Genomic DNA, 20,042 nt, shown 5'->3' with positions numbered 1-20,042 from the left:
CAGAATTCTGCAACAGGGCACTGCAGGCCTTCTAAATAAATTGACATTAACCCATTAATGACTGCTTCTTTGGTCTGGCCAACAGGCACTGAATCTATACAATTATACTATTACCTAGTCAATATTTTATTTTGTTCCACAGAATGCCATAAGACTTCCAGCATTCTGCTAAAATCTAGCTACCTTGTCTACAACATTCACCCAATCTACCAATCTAGTTACCCTGTCAGGGAAAAGAAAGAAAGCAAGTAAAATTAGATTGGCATGACTTGTTCTTGATCCTTTTTCTAGATGTTCACAAGCCATCCCTTTAATATGTTTGGAATTTTGCCAGGAAATGAAATCAAGGTCACTGACCTTTAGTATCTAAACTGCACATTTTCTTCCCTTATTTGAAAATCAAGAAAACATTCGCAAATCTCTAGTTCCCCAGCAAATTTCCCATTCTTCATAATCTTTCAAAGATCACAGAATGGCTAGACAATGACATGGACCAGTTCTTCCAGTACCCTAGAATACATCCAGGATTAGTGACTTACACTTATCAAAGGCAGCTGAGTACCTTCTTACACTCTCTTTACTTGGGTGTCAACTCATTATTACCCTAAAAGGAGTAATTATTATCCACATGGACAACATGATGTTAACAGCAGAGAGGAAGAAAAATAACAATTCATATTTTGCTTTTTTGTTTTTCTGAGAAAGACAAAGATCGATGGGAAAGGTCAGAACAAAAATGGCCACTAGAATTTGATGCCCAAGATAAAGCAAAGAGATGATCAGAGAATACCTTGTTGTCCTTGATGAATTCATATTACCAGGCCCAGACAAACTTAATTGTAGGGTAATGAAAATTCTAAAAGATATGATTGTTGATCTTTGAAAGTCCCTCAGGCCATATTAAGATAGACATAGTATCCAGTACTAGAGGAGTGATGGTCCCGCTGTACTCTAACCTGATTGGTGGTCGTGTAAAGGATTTAGGGGGTACGTTACAGGCACCTTCAGTATTTTAAGGACTACCCTAGGAAATTAGACTTTTTTTCCTGCTTGCCCCCAAAGGGCAGAGCTAATAATAAGTTGGCATTTATATTAGTGCCTTCTTGTCTTTAAATTTTATAATTTCATCTTCGCAATAACCTAGGGAAGCTCCATCATTATCCTCATTTTATAAATGAGGAAACTGAGGTAGGCGGAGGGTAAAGGATTTATCCAGGGTCACATGGTCACATAATAAGTGCCAGAGGTCAAACTAGAACTTGGGGTCTTCCTGACTCCAAGTTTAGCCAAATAACTAGTAACACTCTAATCACTGAGCCCATCTTGGAGTAATGGATGGAAGTTGCAAAGACATAGTTGGGCTCAATGGAAAGGATAAACTTCCTGACGGTCACCACTGTCCCAAAGTGGAATGGGCTGCCTTGAGAGGAAGTGGGCTCCTCACTGGTGGTCTCCAGGCAAAGGCTGGATGGCTTGCTTGTTAGGTATGTTGTAAAGAAGATTCTTTTTTTTTTAATTTTTTTATTAATTTATCTTGATTTATCAACAATCACTTCCATAAGCTTTTGAGTTTTAAATTTTCCTCCCCCTCCCTCCCCAAGACAGCATGCAATCTTTTATAGGCTTTACATATACATTCCTATTAAACATATTTTCACATTGGTGATGTTGTAAGAATTAGAACCTAGGAGGAACCACCAGAAAGAGGAAACAAAACACAACAGAAGAAAAAAAAATGGCAAATAGTATGCTTTCATATGCATTCAAACTCCATAGTTCTTTCTCTGAATGTGGATAGCATTTTCCATCAATGAGGCTTTTGGGGATGTCTTAGATCCTCGCATTGCTAAGAAGGACTAAGTCTATCAATATTGGTCGTCTCACTTTGTGGCTGTTATGTGTACAACAGGATATCAGGAAGTAATGCCAAGACTTACAAGGGAATTGGATTTAAGTGAGGGAGGGCTGTGCAAGGTCACCAGCCTCACTTTCTCCTCAGGAGCCATCTAGGTCTAATGGTAAGACATAGATTAGGACAACTGGAGATGGCCCTGGATGTAGTGGGAGACCTTGGCCTTTTTTACTGTTAAGGTCTTTCCGAGTTCTCACTTTGACTGAGGCAGCTTCTATCCAGTGATTAAGACTAGGTAAGAAATGAGCTAAGGAATGGCCTCTTTTACCTAATTTTTAGAAAAAATCAATCTGGGGGGAGCCTCAGGGTTTCTGACCAAAACAGAAAAAATTACTATTTACATTCGCTCTAAACCATCAGGCCTAAACAATGACCATTAAGTGGGGCTTGGGCTGATACTTACTGTTGGCCAATCAATGAGAGCCAGAGTGAAATGGGTTTAAGGCAAGGTTTTTAAGAAAGGTAAACCCCAAGATATCTTGCTAGGTTTCAGCCATCAAAATTTACATTCTTTTGGGCAGAGTATCTGCAGGTAAGGGTATGATATGCTATGTGGACAGAGGGGGAGGAAGGAGGGAAGGGAAGAAAGGAGCTGCATTGCCCAGCTGGAACTGGCCAATTGGGTCCCCAGTAGGGCAGCTCAGACTACTGACAAATTGTTCTTTGTTTGTCCTTTGTTCTAGAAGAGGACCATGACATCAGGAAGGTGATGCCATGACTTGCAAGTGAAATGGATTTAAGGGAGGGAGGGCTGTGCAAAGTCACCAGCCTCACTTTCTTCTCCAGCGCCGTCTGGGTCCGGTGGCCAGATATGGATCAAGACGATTGGAGATGGCCCGAGGTAGAGAAGGAGACAAGCAGGAAATATATCTAACCTGGCATCTGATTTATATTGCTGCCCTTGGAAGAGCTTGCCTTTGCTGGTGTCCTGTAAGACTGAAATGTCCTTGCTATGTAATGAGATGCCTAGATTCAAGTTCCTTGAGCTTTACCTGAGGTTAGTAAAACTTTGATAGAAGATTGTGTCAGAAGTAGGTGGGGGCTGTTGTTTCTGCTGGACCAGAAGTTAGGATTTCTTTTGAAGGCCGACTGTCAAATTCCACAAGCTTTCTTTCAGCAAACATCTTTAAGCTATTTCTAGGCACAAGACACTCTGCTAGGCACCAGGGATTTAAAGATAAACATTAAATAATTCCTGTACTCTAAAGAACAGAACAGGTATACAGATTAATTATGATGCAGGGAGGGAATCTGAGTTTCACCAAGGGAGACAGGGAAAGATCAGACAGTGTGTTCTGGGAAAATGTGAAGAAGAGATGAAAGTGGAGGAGGACGTTGGAGATCAGGGAATACTTCATGAAGGAAGTGGTACCTGAGCTGAGCCTTGAAAGAAAGAAGGATTCTAAAAAGTACAGATACTGGGAGTTCATTCCAGGGATGGGAGATGGCTGGAATTCAGGCAAGAAATGTAATGTGAGGGTCGGTAAAACAGCTAATAGACTAGTGTGATTGGACTGTGGAATGAAGGAGAGTAATATGAAATAAGGCTAGCAAGGTAGGTTGGCCTAAAGAATCTGTATGTTACACTAGAGACAACAAAAAGCCACCTAAGATTTGTGAGTAGGCTAGCAACATGGTCAGATATGTATGTGCCTTAGGAAGATTGTTTAGGCAGCTATGGGAAGGGTGGGTTGGAGAGGGGAAGAGACTGGAGACAAGGAGACCAATTAGAAGGCTGGTTCTGTGGTCCAAGGGAGAGCTGATGAAGAACTGAAGGAAGGAGGTGGCTGTGGGAGTGGAGAGAAGGGGGATGAATGCAAGTGATGCTTCGGCCTTGGCCATTGATTGGATGGAGGGGTGGTGGTAAGGAGAGGGAAGAGCCAGAAGTAAAATAAGCGGTAGCAAATCTGGCATCCTCCCAGTCATGCCCTGGAGAGAAAGATGAACATTTGAAACACGGAAGGGTGTAGGGGGCAAAGTGGTAAGTTTCATTTTAGTCATGTTGGGTTTGAGATGCCAATAGGACATTCAGGTGGAGATGTCCAGCAGGCATTTAAAGTCCTGGTGCAGTCACTTATGAGCTACGTGACCCATGGCAAATCACTGATCCTTGGTCTGCCTCAGTTTCCTCGTCTATAAAATGGAAAGAATAATAGCACTGTATCTTACAGGATTGTTATGAAGATGAAATGAGATTATATTTATAAAGCATTTTTGAAGCCTTAAGCACTATGTATAAATGATGCCTATAGTTCTAACTTCAGTTTCTTCATCTATAAAATGCCACTCATGCCACCTGCCTCTCAGAGTTGTGAGGAAAGGGCTTTGCCAACCTTAAAGCACTCTGCCACTGTGAGTTATTATTATTGCATAGATTTGGTAATACTCTGTGTTGAGGGCTTACACTGATGGGTTTGAGGATATAGGTCATGTCGGGATGTTCCTGTTCCTGTCCATTATCTAAGAGCCGTCTAGGTCAGAACGTAGGCTCTCCGACCTCTTCCGGACGCTGTCTGTCCCTTGAGAGGATGAAGGATTTTTCAATAAACCTTGAAAGATAATCGGGAAGTGAGGAGACGATTCCGGGGGGATACTCCCCCCAGTTACTATTTCCATGAGAAGAATTAATTGTTGATACTTGGTTTTTTCCATTCTTGATTCTGTTCCCACGAATGGGGTATAAAAACCCTAACTCTGAGATCAATAAACGGAGCTTGTTTATAACTTGCTACCCCCTGGTCCGCATTTCTCTCTCTCTCTCTCTCTCTCTCTCTCTCTCTCTCTCTCTGTCTGTCTGTCTTTCCTTCTTTCTTTTTCACTCTTTGCAGCCTCACTGGAGATAACTTGGTAGTGGACTCAGAAGTCTGCTACAAGTCTGCATAGAGATAACACCTGAACCTATGGGAAGCACATGAGTTCCCCAAGGCTGAGATTGGTTAAAAAAGAAGAGAAGTGAGCTCATCTTAGAGCCTTGGAGGACATCCAGGCTAAAATGAGCAGAAACATGCAGATAGATAGGAGGAGAACCAGGGAGGGCAAGGTTACAACTGGGAATGGTGGGGAGAGAGCATTCCAAAGGAAGAGGTAGGTGGTTAACTGTGAAACACTGAAGAAAGGTCACAAGGTGGATTTAGCAGTTAAGAGATCATTGGATAACCTTTGAGAAGGCAGTTTGTTTCAGTAGAGTCCAGGGGCTAGAAACCAGATTGTAAGAGGTGGTAAAGGGAACAGTTGAAGTGCAGACAGCCTGCAGAGGTGACTCATTCTAGGAGCTTGTCGGTGAAAGGGAAGAAAGCTAGAGGATGACAGTTTGAGGGGATGGCAGAGCCACCCATCTATAGAAAGCACTCTACAAACTGTAAAACTGTATAGCTCTTGGCTATTATTATTGTCTCGTTCTCATCTTTTTTTAAAGATTTTAATAGTATTTTTTCCCAACTACATACTAAGAAACCTTTTTAACATTCATTTTTGCAAGATTTTGGGTTCCAAATTTTTCTCCCTTTCTCCCTCCCCTCCCCTTTTCTGAAAATGGTAGGCAGTTTGATATAGTTTATATGTGTGCTATCATATAAAACATTTTACCATATTTGTGGAAAGAAGAAACAGATCAAAATAAAACCATGTTGTTCTCATCTTTTTTTTTAATGGAACTCAGAAAGAAGTGGTCCCAGGTCCAGTTGCTACGTGCTCTTCTTTTGTCTTTAATGTTCAGAAGACTGTTGGGCAGGTGGGTAAAGTGAATGCTTTTTTGTAATTGAATAAAAGTGTATGTGACGTTGGCAAGTCATTGAACCTCTCGATGTTTGTCTCAATTTCCTCATCTGTAAAATGGGAATAATAGTAGCACTTGCCTCTCAGGGCTGTGAAGAACAAATAAGATGATATTTGTGACCCTTGGCAAGTCACTGAACTGCTGTCTGCCTCAGTTTCTTCTCCTGTAAAATGGGAATAATAGTAGCACTTACCTCTCAGGGCTGTGAAGATCAAATGAAATGGTATTCCTAACAGCGCTTTGCAAACCTTAAAGTGCTATGTAGATGCTTGCTTTGTTTGGTAAGATCTGTAGGCTTACTGAAAGCGTCTTTGGGACAACTCTAGTAGCAAACAAGACAATGGTAAGTGGTATGTGCTTCATTGTTTTTATTTCTTCTACTAGGTCTCTATATTTTTTTCTTCTTTTCTCTTTTTTAAAATTAATTTTTTGTCAATCAGTACTTCTTGTCTACCTTCTCTCCCTACATGCTCTCCCTTCTACACATCGAGAAAGCAAGAAAAACAAAACCCCTGTTAACAAACATGTGTAACCAAGCAGAACAAATCCTCCTCTTCCTTCCACTCTAAGCCATATCCAAAAATCATATGCACTCTGAGTCAATCACCTCTCTCTCCAGAGGTGAGGAGAATGTTTCATTATGAGGCCCTCTGGAACCAGGGCTGATCATTGCGTTGATCAGAGTTCCTAATTTTTCAGAGTTGTTTGTCTTTACAATATTATTGTTATTATATAAATTGTTCTAGTTCTGCTCGTTTCACTCTGAATCAGTTTATACAAGTCTTCCTAGCTTTCTCTGAAATCATCCCCTTCATTATTTCTTATAGCACAACAATATTCCATCACATTCATATACTATAATTTGTTCAGCCATTCCTCAATTGATGGACATCCAATTCTTTACATCACAAGAAGAAAGCCTGGAAATATTTTTGTACATATAGGTCCTTTTCTTCTTTCTTTGATCTCTTTGTGGTATGATGGTGATATCACTGGGTTAAAAGGCATGCATATTTTAATAACTTTTTGAACATAGTTACAAATTGCTTTCCTGAATGGGTAGACCAGTTCACAGCTCCACCAACAGTGCTTGATGATGCCTATTTTCTCACAGCCCCACTAGCACCTTATTTTATTTTATAAATTTTTTTGGTCAACTTTGCCAAGGGTTTGAGGTGGAATCTCAAGGTTGTTTTAGTGCTCATTTCTCTAGTTGTTAGTAATTTAGAACATTTTTTGAGGGGGTAGGCAGTAGGGTTAAGTGACTTGCTCAAGGTCACACAGCTAGTAAGTGTCAAGTGTCTGAGGCCGGATTTGAACTCAGGTCCACTTGACTTCAGGGCCAGTGCTCTATCCACGCGCCACCTAGTTGCCCTAGTTCTCTGTATTTTAAAAGCTCTTCATTTAACCGGGTGAATGAATGAATGAAAAAAAGAACATATTAAGCACTTACTGTGTGCTCTAAAACTTGGAGATTATGAATGTTTGGCTTGGTGGGGTCTCCTAAAAATGTCGGTCTTGAATTTTTATGAGTCAATGTAAATGTTATGTCCAAGTGATTGTGGGTAACACTTTTACTGTTAAAGTTCCAGTTCTGTTAATTTGTTAGTTTGCCAGGATGTTTTGGGGGTCCATATTTGTAATACATGGATTTATCATGTTAGTTTATGAAAAATAGGGAACTCACAGTGTTCTGGTCATCTGATGATGAAGATGATGACAATGATGATGATTATGAGGAGGGTGGGTGGATGAGAAAGACCTGAAATTTGTAGACAGCAGGTGAAGATTGAGTAGACAAGGAAAGATTCACAATGAGAGAAATGGGGAATGATTAAAGGAGGAAGTGTAGTTCCCAGAGGAGAAGAAATCCGAGGCCCAAGGAGAAAAATTAGCAAGGTGAAGGGCTACCTCATCTTCTGAGACTGATGGCAAGGAGCAGAAGACAAGTAAAGGTGAAGAGAGGTTTTGTGGAGTGGAGGGAGCTCATGATATTCATGAGGCAATCAGGTGATACAGTGGATAGAGCTCTGCACCTAGAGGTCAGGAAGACCTGAGTTCAAATCTTCCCTTTGTGTGCTTCAGTTTCCTCATCTGTAAAATGGGGATAATAATGGCACCTACCTCCCAGGGTGGTTGTGAGGATCAAAGGAGATAATGCTTTGCCAACTTTAAAGCACTATATAAATGCTAGTGATACTACCTCTTTTTTCTTAGTAAAGTAGGATATGAGGTCAACTAAGAGAATTTGCGTGGGGGGGAAGAGTTGAAGTGCTTTGGAGAGCTTGAGGAGAGTGGAGAAGGTTGATAAGAACTGATTCAGGTTGTATGATAGAAAGTGAATTGAGGAAGGTTCAAAGGGTCCAGGGCTGTGCTGGAGCCAGCTCCTATTGGCTCTTGAGAGCAAATTGTTAAATTTTTTAGTATGAGCATTTACACCTCAGAGACTGACCAACACTGCAAATCAGGGCTCGATTTATTGTTTTGTTGATTATCTAGACTTTAAAAAGTGACAGAGAATTGTTAATAATGCACATTAAACTTAGAAGTGTGTTGTGTGACAGTAGGCACTTAATCAATGCTAGTTGACTGACTGTTAGAATTGCTAGATGACTTTTCTGTCTCTACTGAGAACCAAACGAGACAGCTGGCAGCAAACAAGATGCCCCACAGATGTGAGCTTTCTGGCACTAGGGCTGCTGCAGCCACCGGAGTGTGCTACTGAAGGGTCTCTTAAAGTGCCGTTCTCTCAAGCATCTGATCCATCTCAGAGGGCCGAGGGAGGAGAGGAGGCCAAATGATTCTAGAGTTTCTTTGTCGTTCTGGAAAGCTACCCGTGTGAAGTAATCATCACAGTTTGTGTCTGGGGGAGCTGAAGCCCAAAGAAACCAGCTTATCTAAAGCTTCCAAGTAGGACAGGAGGTTGAACAAGGACCAGAACATCTATCTCTGTGTACATATTGTATGGCCATGCACACTCATATGCAGAAGAAAAATAACCAGGCTGGAAATCATGAAGAACTGAAATGCTGCTATTTTTATTTTAAACAATAGTTTTCCTTCCATGTACGGATTCTAGAGGCTCACAGCTCTGTTTTCCCTGCTACTAGTTAATAAAAAGCATCTGTTTTATTCCCCCCCCCGAAAGTGAGGTATGTGTGTGTGTACAGTTTTTTGGGGGGTTGAAATCTGGCTGATTACATTTGCCAGCACACTCCTGGCATGTCCCTCCACATTCAGCAGTCCAAGAATAGAAGCAAATAGCGGGTATGACCCAGGGTAGAAGATTGGCCTGGCGTGCCATTCATGAAGAACAAGGGAAGCAAAACATTCAAAGGTGGAAGATCACATCCTGGAACCGATTAGTTGTAGGTCAAGACTGAAGTGAGGCCAGAAAGGAATGGAAGGCCTAGAGGTCACAGTGAAGGCAGAGGATGCCTTTGGGAGGAGCGAGGCAGTGGGAGAAATGGAAGGATAAGAAATTGATATCAGCTCAGAGAATGTTAGGATTTGGGGCCATGGAGACGAGCCAGTTTTGTGCATTGATGGGTTTGATCCCTGTGGGATAGGGTTAGAGTAGAGAGGTAGGTCATAGTATTTGAAAGTTAGGGACGATGGGTATACTACTGAGCTCTTGGGGAAGTGCTATGGTGACTCATCCATGCTGGGGACTCCATAGTTTGTATGTGTCTTGGGTTGGCTTATGTGCTTATCTGTTGTTTCCATGTAGTAAGCTCCTTGGGGGCAAAGATGGTTTCACTTATATCTTTGTATCTCCAGCACCCGGTACGATGCATGGCGTACAATAAGTGCTTCATAAATGTTTGTTGAATTGAATCGAGAATGAAGAGGAGTTAATGATGACAAATCTTCCTTTATTATCCTCAAGGGATGTACAAATAATACAGAGAGAGGGTGCTGTGGTTCTCTGTGGTGGGAGAAGCAGAGATTAGTTCTCAGTAATCTTGGATTTGCTTCCAGTTCTTGGGTTTCTGAGTCAGATCTATCCTGGAGTCCATGATGCTTTAAAGAACCTCGTGATTTCTGACATGAAAGAGTCATCAGAAATCATCTAGTCTAGCGACTTTATTTTATAGCTGATGAAATCAATGCCAGAGCAGTTAAATATCTTGTCTAAGGCCCCACAGCTGGTTGGGAGTGGAACATTTGTTTTATGAAGACGAGAAATAGATTTGGAGACTGAGCTTTAATCCTGGCTCTTCCGCTTCTGGCCTGTGTTACTTTAGGCAAATCACTTAACTTCTCTGGGCCTCAGATGCCTCATCCGTAAAATAATAGTGATAGACTAAATGATCTCTAAGGTATGGGCCTTGTGCTTCCTGAGATGACTCCTATCTCCATACTGGCGAGTCTCTGGCCAGGATCACCAGTTTTGGAGGGGCCCCAACCCTCCATCATTCCCAGCTCATTTCACTCTCTGGACTGTTCTGTCTTCTTAGCAGCATCCTGCTCCCCATCCCCTTTGAGCTGCCCTTGATGTTTTGAGTTAATAGCCCGTCAGACATTTATTAACCTTCTCCTGTGTGCCAGCCACTGTGCCAAGTGCTGGGGGGGGGGGATAAAAAAAGAGGCAAAATACAATCTCTGCCCTCAAGGAGTTTGCAGTCTAATATTTTGTCTACCCCCTTATACTCTAAGAGAGTAGGGACTGTCTTTTTTCCTTGAATTTGTATTCCCAGTACTTAGCACAGTGCCTGGCGTGTGGTAATTGTGTAATAAAAAACTCAAGCTCCCACTGTCTCTCTCTCTGTCTCTCTCTGTCTCTTGGTGTTTCTTCCTCCCTCACTCCCTCCCTCTCTCTCCCCATCCCCATTTCCCTTGGAAACTGATTGTATATGGAAGATGAGAAGGAAAGGGCAGAGAATGACTCAGAAGTTTAAAACTGGTGATGGTCCTCTCAATAGAAAGAAGGAAGTTAATAATTCTACTTACTATAGAATTAAGATAGATATCTGGACTTGGGGGGACAGAATTTCTATTATTATATTTCTTCTCATAAACCTGCCCCAATGGTATAGGAATTTTTAGGGTTCTTAGCATAATTAGTGACTGTTCATTGACATCTTCCTAAAGTTTTCTTTCCCTAAAACTTTCAAAATAAGTATTTCAGATATTTATTGAGGTAAAACTGAACACGGTACAGTATTGGGTATTGGAAAACAATTTTTTTAATTTAAATTTTATTTTCAGGTCTGCATTCTCTCCCTCCCCTTGAACAACCATTCCCTAACTGATGGGCACTCCCTCAGTTTCTGAAAACAATCTTAAAATAGACTGATTAAGCGTAGCCATCTATGCTTGCTATTCTACTCGTATTTTGATACTTTGATGATCGAGCTGTGATCGCATTTGTGTGGATACTTCCATCACTGATCTAATCGTAATCTATTCATCTGTCCTTATTCTGTGGGATTTTTTTCCCCCATCTCTTTCCATAAGTACCCTATAGAGATCCTGTCCAATATGCTGGAGACCTTGTGTCTTTTCTGTTGTTGTTTTTTAATATTTCATGGATACCAGTGCAAAATTTGGCCCATCCTCTCTCATTCTTGCTACATGGAAGGGCCTTCTGTCTTTTCTGGTCGTATGGGCCCTCCATATTTTTTTTTTTAAATAGCATGTATCAGAAGTCATCTTTGATATGAACAGGTAGTTTTCAGATAAAGAAATTGAAGCCATCTACAGTCATATGAAAAAATGCTGTAAATCTCTATTGATTAGAGAAATGCAAATCAAAACAACTCAGAGTTGCTACGTCACACCTATCAGATTGGCCAACATGGCAAAACAGGAAAATGATAAATGTGGGAGAAGATGTGGCAAATTGGAATGCTAATGCATTGTTGGTGGAGTTGTGATCTGATCCAACCATTCTCGAAAGCAATTTGGAACTATGCCGAAAGGGCTATAAAACCGTGCATACCGTTTGACCTAGCAATACCACTTCTAGGTCTGTGTCCCAACAAGATCATAAAAATGGGAAAAGGACCCACATATACAAAAATATTTGTAGCAGCTCTTTTTGTGGTTGCCAAGAATTAGAAATTGAGAGGATGCCCATCAATTGGGAAATGGCTGAACAAGTTGTGGTATATGAATGTAATGGAATGCTATTGTGCTATAAGAAATGATGAGCAAGTGGACTTTAGAAAAACCTGGGAAAGACATGTGAAGTGATGCTGAGTGAAGTGAACAGAGCCAGGAGAACATTGTACATAGCAACAGTAACATTGTGTGATGACTGACTTTGATAGACTTGGCTCTTCTCAGCAATGCAAGGATCTAAGACAACTCCAAAAGACTCATATGGAAAATTCTGTCCACATCCAGAGAAAGAACTTCGGAGTCTGAATGCAGATGGAAGCATACGATTTGCTCTCCTTTTCCTTTGCTGTTTTGTTTTGTTTCTTCTTTCTTGTGGTTCCTCCCATCAGTGCTAATTCTGCTATACATTATGACTGATGGGAAAATATGTTTAATAGGAATGTATGTGTAGAACCCATATCAGCTTGCATGCCATCGGGAAGGAGAGAAAACTGAAAACTCAAAAGCTTATGGAAGTGAATGTTGAATACTAACAATAAATAAATAATTTTAAAAAATCATTCTTGATGATAAGCTGCAATCCACTTACACCCTCCATGCATTTCCCCTGCCATTTTGATTCTTATGAGAGTGTGGTTTCCATAACTGCAATCACATAACATTAACAAGATGTGTCCACTAAAAATAGTGGTAGTGAGGAGATTGAGACCATTAAAAGTGCTACCTAACTTTAAAAAATGCAACCCAGCCGGTTTCTTCCTTCAAGTTAATCGTGGCCACAGTTCATTGTCCACCTGAAACTCTTGTTCAGAATACTGATGGTCTAATTCATTGGGCTGTCTGACCAACCACACATTATAATCTAAGTCAGGCCTGCACGATCTTCAGCACGCCAAAGGATTTTGGGCAGCCCATGAAAAATGGGCTACAAAATCCTTTGGCATGCCGAAGACTGTAAAGCAGCCCGAGGCAGCAGGTTGTGCAGGCCTGATCTAGGTGATAAGTGATTTTCATACACTTTGTTTTTGCAGAGTGGGTGGCTAGGCTGATCTCTTTGAAATAACTAGGGATCCTAGCGAGGAAGCCAGGAGCATTCTAGGGCTCAATGTAATCAGCATAATGTTGGAATTCATAAACAGCATCTGACGAAACAGTATTGGAAGGATTTTATTATGGAAAGACAGCCCATGTTAGGAGCATATATTTTGAGCTGGAAGGAGCCTTGGAGTCTAATTTAGTCTTCCTTCTCACCTTACAGATGAGGCAAATGAGGTTAAAAACCACAGGTCATACAGGTCGTATGTGTCAGAGCAGGGATTTGAACCCAGGTTTGCTCATCTGACTGCAAATACGTCATGCTTTGTACTATGGTTCCACTCCCTATGCTTGGGCAACCTTGGTGAGTCTAGCAAATCCCTTAGGGATTCCAGTGTCCTATAAAAGGAATAAGGAAGAGGGAAAAAAAATCAAGATGTGATTACTTTTAAGATGCTATTACTTTTTTGTTGTTATGCCATGTCCAACTCTTCATAAACCCGTTTGGGGTTTTCTTGGCAAAGATGCTGGAGTGGTTTGCTATTTCCTTTTCCACCTTATTTTACAGAGAACTGAGGCAAACAGGGTTAAGTGACTTTCCCAGGGTCACGCAGCTAGTAAGTGTCTGAGGCCAGATTTGAACTCATGAAGATGAGTCTTCCTGACCGCAGGCTCAGCACTCCATCGGCTGTGCTACCTAGCTGCGCATAAAGGTAAGTAAGAAGAAAGTCTTACCCTGAAAAATGTGTACGCGAAGACTGTGCCAAGGGATGAAAACATACTCATGGAGTCTTGCTGCCTACTTAATGTGTACTTGAAGAGATAGATTATCGAATTCTTTTTTTTTCTTTAACAGTGTATTACAGTGACCTTCTTCCACTATGACTGCTCTCTAGATGTGATTTTTTTTTAGACTATTCCATTTTACTAGAAAGGCAAGGAACCTGTCATTTGCCATGTGCTGGCCCATTAGGTTGGGCTCTTAAATAATTCAGAGGTTTGGTCCAAGATGTATTTTTTTTAACTTCTGAAAAATTTAAAACCAAACCTAGTATGCATAAATAAAAATATATACTCAAATAAACAGTTTAAAAATAGAATCACACACAGAAGCATGAAACTACTACATTTAATTTTAAAAATTCATTTAAATGTCTGGGTTTTTTAAAAAACAACTTTAATAAAAACATTCTATTTGCTTCCATGTCCCCTTTCTATTTTTCTCCAATGTAGATGGCATTCGGGGGGAGGGTATTGTTGCTTTCATTTTACAGTCAACATAACATATATGTTTTCCCTATTCTGCTCTCTTCCTTCTACATAACTTCAAAGCAAGTCTTTATTTCTTTGGATTTTTTAGGTCTGCTATGTCTTAGGATGCTGTTTAGAATGGGAAATTTTCTAGTAGGATCTGTCAGTGTCCATCTGTATCTTTGGACAACTGTTGATTTCAAGTCTTGCAGCCAGGTACCCTACTAAGATATATTCCTTGTGGCTTCTCTGGGAATTGTATCTTAAGTTACATGTATAAATACTGCCTTTGAGAAACCTCCCTTGGTGGAGTTGCAGATAAAATTTAGTAAAGATTGAAGGGAATTGGGTAGCCTCTCAGACTGAACTAACTGTACAGGATTCTGGTACACCGGTGGGGTTACAGGGTGTGGTTTTTTTTTTTTTTAGGCAATTGGGGTTAAGTGACTTGCCCAGGGTCACACAGCTAGTAAATGTCAAGTGTTTGGTCTCAGGATGAATTTGAACTCAGGTCCTCCTGACTTCAGGACCGGTGCTCTATCCACTGCACCACCTAGCTGCCCCTAAGGGTGTGGTTTTCAACTGTACGTGTGGACAACTGACTAACATGCTAACCAGACACAAGAAACTGATTAAGAAATCAAATGTCTAGTATGTTCATTTATGCTGAGAAATATAACTGTCTGATGGAGCAGAATCAGAATGCTTGGAAGTTCTTTTCCAAGCAGAAACGTTTACTTGGGGAACCAAATTAAGATTAGAAGGTAGCTTGGAAATTATATTCAGAATAAAGGGAATTGGGACATCTTAAAAGATTTTCACAAAGGGATGATAGTCTGATATTATCATTTTCCTCCTGAGAGATACACACACACACACACACACACACACACACACACACACACGGGTGCATGTGTGTACATGTGTGTGTGTGTGTGTATGTGTGTGCGCGCGTATCTGCCAACCAGACAGAAATATTCGGGTGTCCTTATCACTATACCCTCTCCTCTAGATGGTACTCATGTAGACCCTTTTAAGCAGCATAGAAGTAATTAAATAATAGCTTCTCTTAAATTTTAGTCTCCATGATATAATTTAGGAAGTGCCATAATCTCAGTGGATACCACACTGGACCTGCCACTCAACTGCCTCCCGGGATGTTGTGAGGATTAGATGAGATAAGATTAATAAAGTGCTTTGCCAACCTTTTATTGTTATTCAGGCATTTCAGTCACGTCGGACTCTTCGTGATCCCACTTGTTTTCTTGGCAAAGCTACTGGAGTGGTTTGCCATTTCCTTCTCCAGCTCATTTCACCGATGAAGAAACTGAGGCAAACAGAGTGAAATGACTTGCCCAGGGTCACACAGCTAGTAAGTATCTGAGGCGAGATCTGAACTCATATTCCTGGTTAGTTAGATGAAGCCTGGAGCTCTATACACTGCGTCATGTAGCAAACTCATTTGCAAACCTTAGAGTACTCTATAAATGCTAACTGTTTTTTAGCGGTGACTAGGTGTCAAAGTGGATAGAATGCTGAACCTGGAGTCAAGGAAGACCTGAGTTCAAATGTAGCCTCAGACACTTACTGGCAACCCTGGGCAAGTCACTTAACTTCTGTCTGCCTTAGTATCCTTGTCTGTAAATGGAGATAATAACAATACCTACCTTAAAGGGTTGTTGTAAGGATAAAATGAGGTGATACTTTGCAAACTTCAAAGTGCTACATAAATCTTATAAACGGTTTACTTGAATATGTATTTTTATTTATGCATACTAGGTTTAGTTTTAAATTTTTCAGAAGTTAAAAAAAATACATCCTGGACCCCACCTCTGAATTATTTAAGAGCCCAACCTAATGGGTCAGCATATGGCAAATTACAGGTTCCTTGCCTTTCTAGTAAAATGAAATATAGTCTAAAAAAAAAATCACATCTAGAAAACAGTCATAGTGGAAGAAGGTGACTGTAACACACTGTTACATCTTAACTATTGTTATCATTTCTCTTGGGTTCCATTTCCTCATCTGTAAAACAAGAAGGTTGAACTCAATAACCTCTATGGGCTTTTCCAGCTCTAAAACCTATGATCCTATGATCTATGACTTGGGAGCTTCAGTTTTAGGGAGCGATAATGAATGAGCATTTATGAAGTGCTCACTTACTCTGTGCCAGACCACAAACTAAGAACTGGGCATATAAAGAAAGACAAAAACATGATCCCTGCCTTCAAGGAGATTACATTCTAATGGATAAGACCATGTACAAAAAAAAGAAAGTACATACAAGATGTAATGAAAATGGAAAGTCACCTCAGAGTGAAGACATTGGCAGAAGGTGGAGTGAGGGGCCACTGGGCAAGGCCTTCTGCAGAAGGGGGATTGTGAGTTGAGTCTCAAATGAAGCCTCGGAAGCCAGGAGGTGGAGGTGTGTGGGACAAGGGAAAGTTTCTCATATGAAATGGAAACTATGCCCCAAAATTTAGTTAAGGCTTTAGCATTATCTGGGCCTAAGTTTCATTTTCCTGTAAATCATGTGATTGGGTCATACATCTGTTGCCCACCCCCTCCCTTATTTTGTAACCACCACCCCAGCCTTATCTTTGCCAAATAAGGCAATCTTCTAGCTCCCAAGCTTGTTTTGGGTAAAATGTATCTCTTAGTTTCTGGGTAGAATGTAAGGTCTCTTACCTCAACCCATGAGGATAAAGAGATTGAGGTAAACAAGTTGCTGGGGTGGTTCTTAGAGTTGTTTGTCTAAGGGTATATAACTGCTTGCTTGTTGCTTGTATCCTGCCTCCCTACTCCAGTAAGCCCTGGGTAGGTGATGCCCAATTCTCATGAGAGACTTGCTAGAATAAAACTTCTGTTTCTACTGAGAGAAACCTCTGAATTTTTATTTGGGTAAGTGGTCTCTATCCCACTCAGAGGTGAGGAGAGAAGAGATCATCACTGGCCTATGGGACAGCCATGGGCAAGATGAAGTATTCTGTGTGAGGAGCAGGAAGCAGGCCAGCATAGCATAGCAGGATTGTGAGAGATGATCTCTCGGAAGTGAAGCCTCCTCAAAGGGTCATTAGTTCTTGTTAATGGTTCTGGTATTGTTGCTTCTGAGTGGTACATGTGTACCAACACTAAGTGAGGACCCCTCAGAATGCAAGACCCCCTCCCCTAGCCTTCTCCCTCTCCTACTCTTGGATAGCATTAGCAGAAATTCCTGAGACATGGGAGCATCCTGTCTATCTCGTCCTCTAGCTGGTTATATGACCTTGGGTAAAAGACTGCTGAAACTGTGAGGCCCTGAAAAGGGGAATGTGCTAACATAATTTCTATACCTCTTTGTTCTCTTTGTTGCTGGGGTAGCAATAGATTCGTATACTTGAGGCTCAGGCAATGAGCCGACGGGAAGGGGGTAAGGGTAGGCTGCTACGTTGGGGTCTATGTAAGTCTTGCCTTGAACAAGGAGCACTCGGAACTTTCAGGGCAGCTGAGGCAGCATAGGGGTGCACTTTCTCCAGAAAGTCAATGAAGAGATCTCTCCTTTGGCAAACTTTTGTCAAGACTCTGGTTTTTTTAACTGAGTGAAACAATGTAAACAATGTCAGATCTCTCAGATGGACTGAGTGTAGCAATTTCTTAGACTGTTACAAACTCAAGGTTGGTTACACTAGCCTCAATAGGCCTAAGTTTCAGGTTCATAGAAAATACATGATTTGTACTGTTACATCAGCATTAGGTAATAGCTAATTACTAAAAAGGATAAAATGGCTAGGATTGGTAGTATTATGAGATTCCTTGTTTCTGGGGTAGATTTTCACGTTTTAGATTGTAAGGCTGAAATTCCTGTCCAATGGGAATGCAAAGCCAGTGGTGGGTGGGTATCTCTGTGTTAGGGCTATGTAACATTTGTCCTGGCCTTTGTGCCTTGCCTCACTTCGCTTGGACTGCCGGACGAAGCAGATGCCCGCTTCTCGCGAGAACGTAATAAATCTTTCACTTTGTGCTTAGAAAATCTCTGAGTGTTATTTTTGGGTAGCTGTAGCACACAGGATCATTGAGTGAATGATATAGAGTCAGATATAGGAAGTCTGGCAAGGTAGTATAGGGACAAGGATGTGCAGGAGCCAGCTTTAACGGGCTTGGGAGGGCACATTTACACCTCAGAAATCAGCAGTCCCCACAGATCAGGACTTGATTTATTGTGTCATTGATTTCCTAGGATTAAAAAAGTGTTAATGATGTATATTAAACCTAAAAGTGTGTCTGCGTTCATTTTTCCCCCAGGGGACCCCGTTGTTAAATATTTACCAGCATACCCCTGTACTGCTCTATAAACACTCCTTGAGCTTAGCAGGAGGCTCAGAGAATGAAGTCATCTCCAGACTGGAAGGCTGGTGACTGGAGGCTTAGTAACAATAACAATAATAATAATGATAATAATAAACATTTGTATACCACTTTAAAGGTTTGAAAAGTGCCCTACACCATTATCTCATTTGAGCCTCATAACACCCCTTTGGAGAGTTTTAAAAAGCCAAACAGAGGCTATATTGCACCTGAAGTCAATTAAAATCCAGCCTCACACTATCTGTGTGACCCTAGGAATGAACTTCACCTTTGTTTGCCTCAGTTTCCTGATCTGTAAAATAAAGATAATAATAGCACCTACCACCCAGGGTGGTTGTGAAGATCAAATGAGATAATATTTGTAAAGCTTGCTGCAAATCTTAAAGTACTCTGTAAATGCTCCCTAGCTAGCTATTATGTTTGTAATAGGGAACTACTGGAGACTTTGTCTCACTATGTGCTTTGGATTTGGGGACTATAGCCAGGTTGGGGCCCATTTGCACACCACATACTGGAAAGTCCTGTTTCTTGGGGGTTTTTGTGTGTGTGCAAATGCGTTCCTAAAGATCTTGTCATGAAGCAGGTATCATTTTGCTAAGTGAGAAGTTGGGTCAGAGACATGGGCAACCAGGAAAACATCATATATAATGACCGCGTTGTAAATAGCAAAATCAAAAGTGAATGCTGCAAAATTATAAAGAACATTTGGCTCTAATGAAGTTACATGAGAGAACATCCCCACCTCTTTGCATTGGGGGAGAAGGGGGCAAGCATTGCATGTTACACATATTTTCAAACTTTTTCTGATACATGGATCAGTCATGCTGATTTTTCTCTCTTTTTATCATCTTTTAAAAAATACCATTTGTTACGTGAACTTGTCCTCCAAGGAGGGAGAGAGAGGTGTACTGGGGAAAACCTTAATGACTTAAAAAAAAAAGACATCAATAAAAATGTAATTTTAAAAAATGCTCAAGGATGTGTATGTTGTGACCAAGGAAGGAGGAGTGATGTGACCAGGGAGGGATAACAGATGGGTAGCCTGATTACAAACTGGTCCGATACATGAAATCTTTCTTTCTTTTTTTTTTTTAAACCTGCAGAAGCCTTCTAGTGTGCTGAATTCTTTAAAGAAGATTTATGGAAGGACTGGATCAGGAATCTTGAACGATAAGAGAGTATAAATGAGTGATGAGGGCTGCATGGTTAGAGGGGGTATCTTTGCTCGTTAAGTCACACCTCTGTTGAAATATTTTCTTATAGGACAATTAATGGGGAAGCTGGGTGGCACAATAGTTAGAAAGCTGGGTCAGGAAGACTCATCTGAGTCTAAATCTGGCCTTAGATACTTAATAGCCGTGTGATCCTGGGCAAGTCACTTCACCCTGTTTGCTTTAGTTTCCTCATCTGTAAAATGAACTGGAGAAGGAAATGGCAAACCACCCCAGTATCTTTGCCAAGAAAACCCCGAATGGGATCACGAAGAGTCAGACATGACAAAAAAACCAACAAGGACAATTAATGGAGTTGGGTTGAGGTTCTGTTCTGACCAGGGACTTAGCATCAAATAAGTCACCCCAGTGGTATGTATAATAAAAGAAGTAATAACCATAAGACGTTGTAATCATGCAAAACAATAAAATTATGCTCTACATCTGA

The 20,042-nt window shown here is 41.0% G+C and overlaps 1 protein-coding gene across 4 annotated transcripts in view; it reads left to right on the top strand.

Annotated features, from left to right (window-relative positions):
• LOC110206280 (uncharacterized) overlaps window positions 1–20,042 on the top strand; it is a 23,891-nt gene extending 3,849 nt beyond the window's left edge. For 2 of the 4 annotated variants that reach the window (XR_013482481.1, XM_078145476.1), the window contains one exon: window positions 2,596–12,313. The gene's annotated coding sequence lies outside the window, so the exon portion shown is untranslated. Of the gene's footprint in view, window positions 1–2,595; window positions 12,314–13,356; window positions 13,502–19,486 lie in introns of those variants that run through there. The other 2 variants (XM_078145477.1, XM_078145478.1) reach the window with 2 other exon arrangements.

This window comes from Phascolarctos cinereus, unplaced genomic scaffold, assembly GCF_003287225.1.
Source record: "Phascolarctos cinereus isolate Bilbo 61053 unplaced genomic scaffold, phaCin_HiC Scaffold_726;HRSCAF=1367, whole genome shotgun sequence".
NCBI lineage: Eukaryota > Metazoa > Chordata > Mammalia > Diprotodontia > Phascolarctidae > Phascolarctos > Phascolarctos cinereus.
The sequence above is the reverse complement of the archived record's forward strand: the minus strand, read 5'-3'. Positions and strand labels throughout refer to the sequence as shown.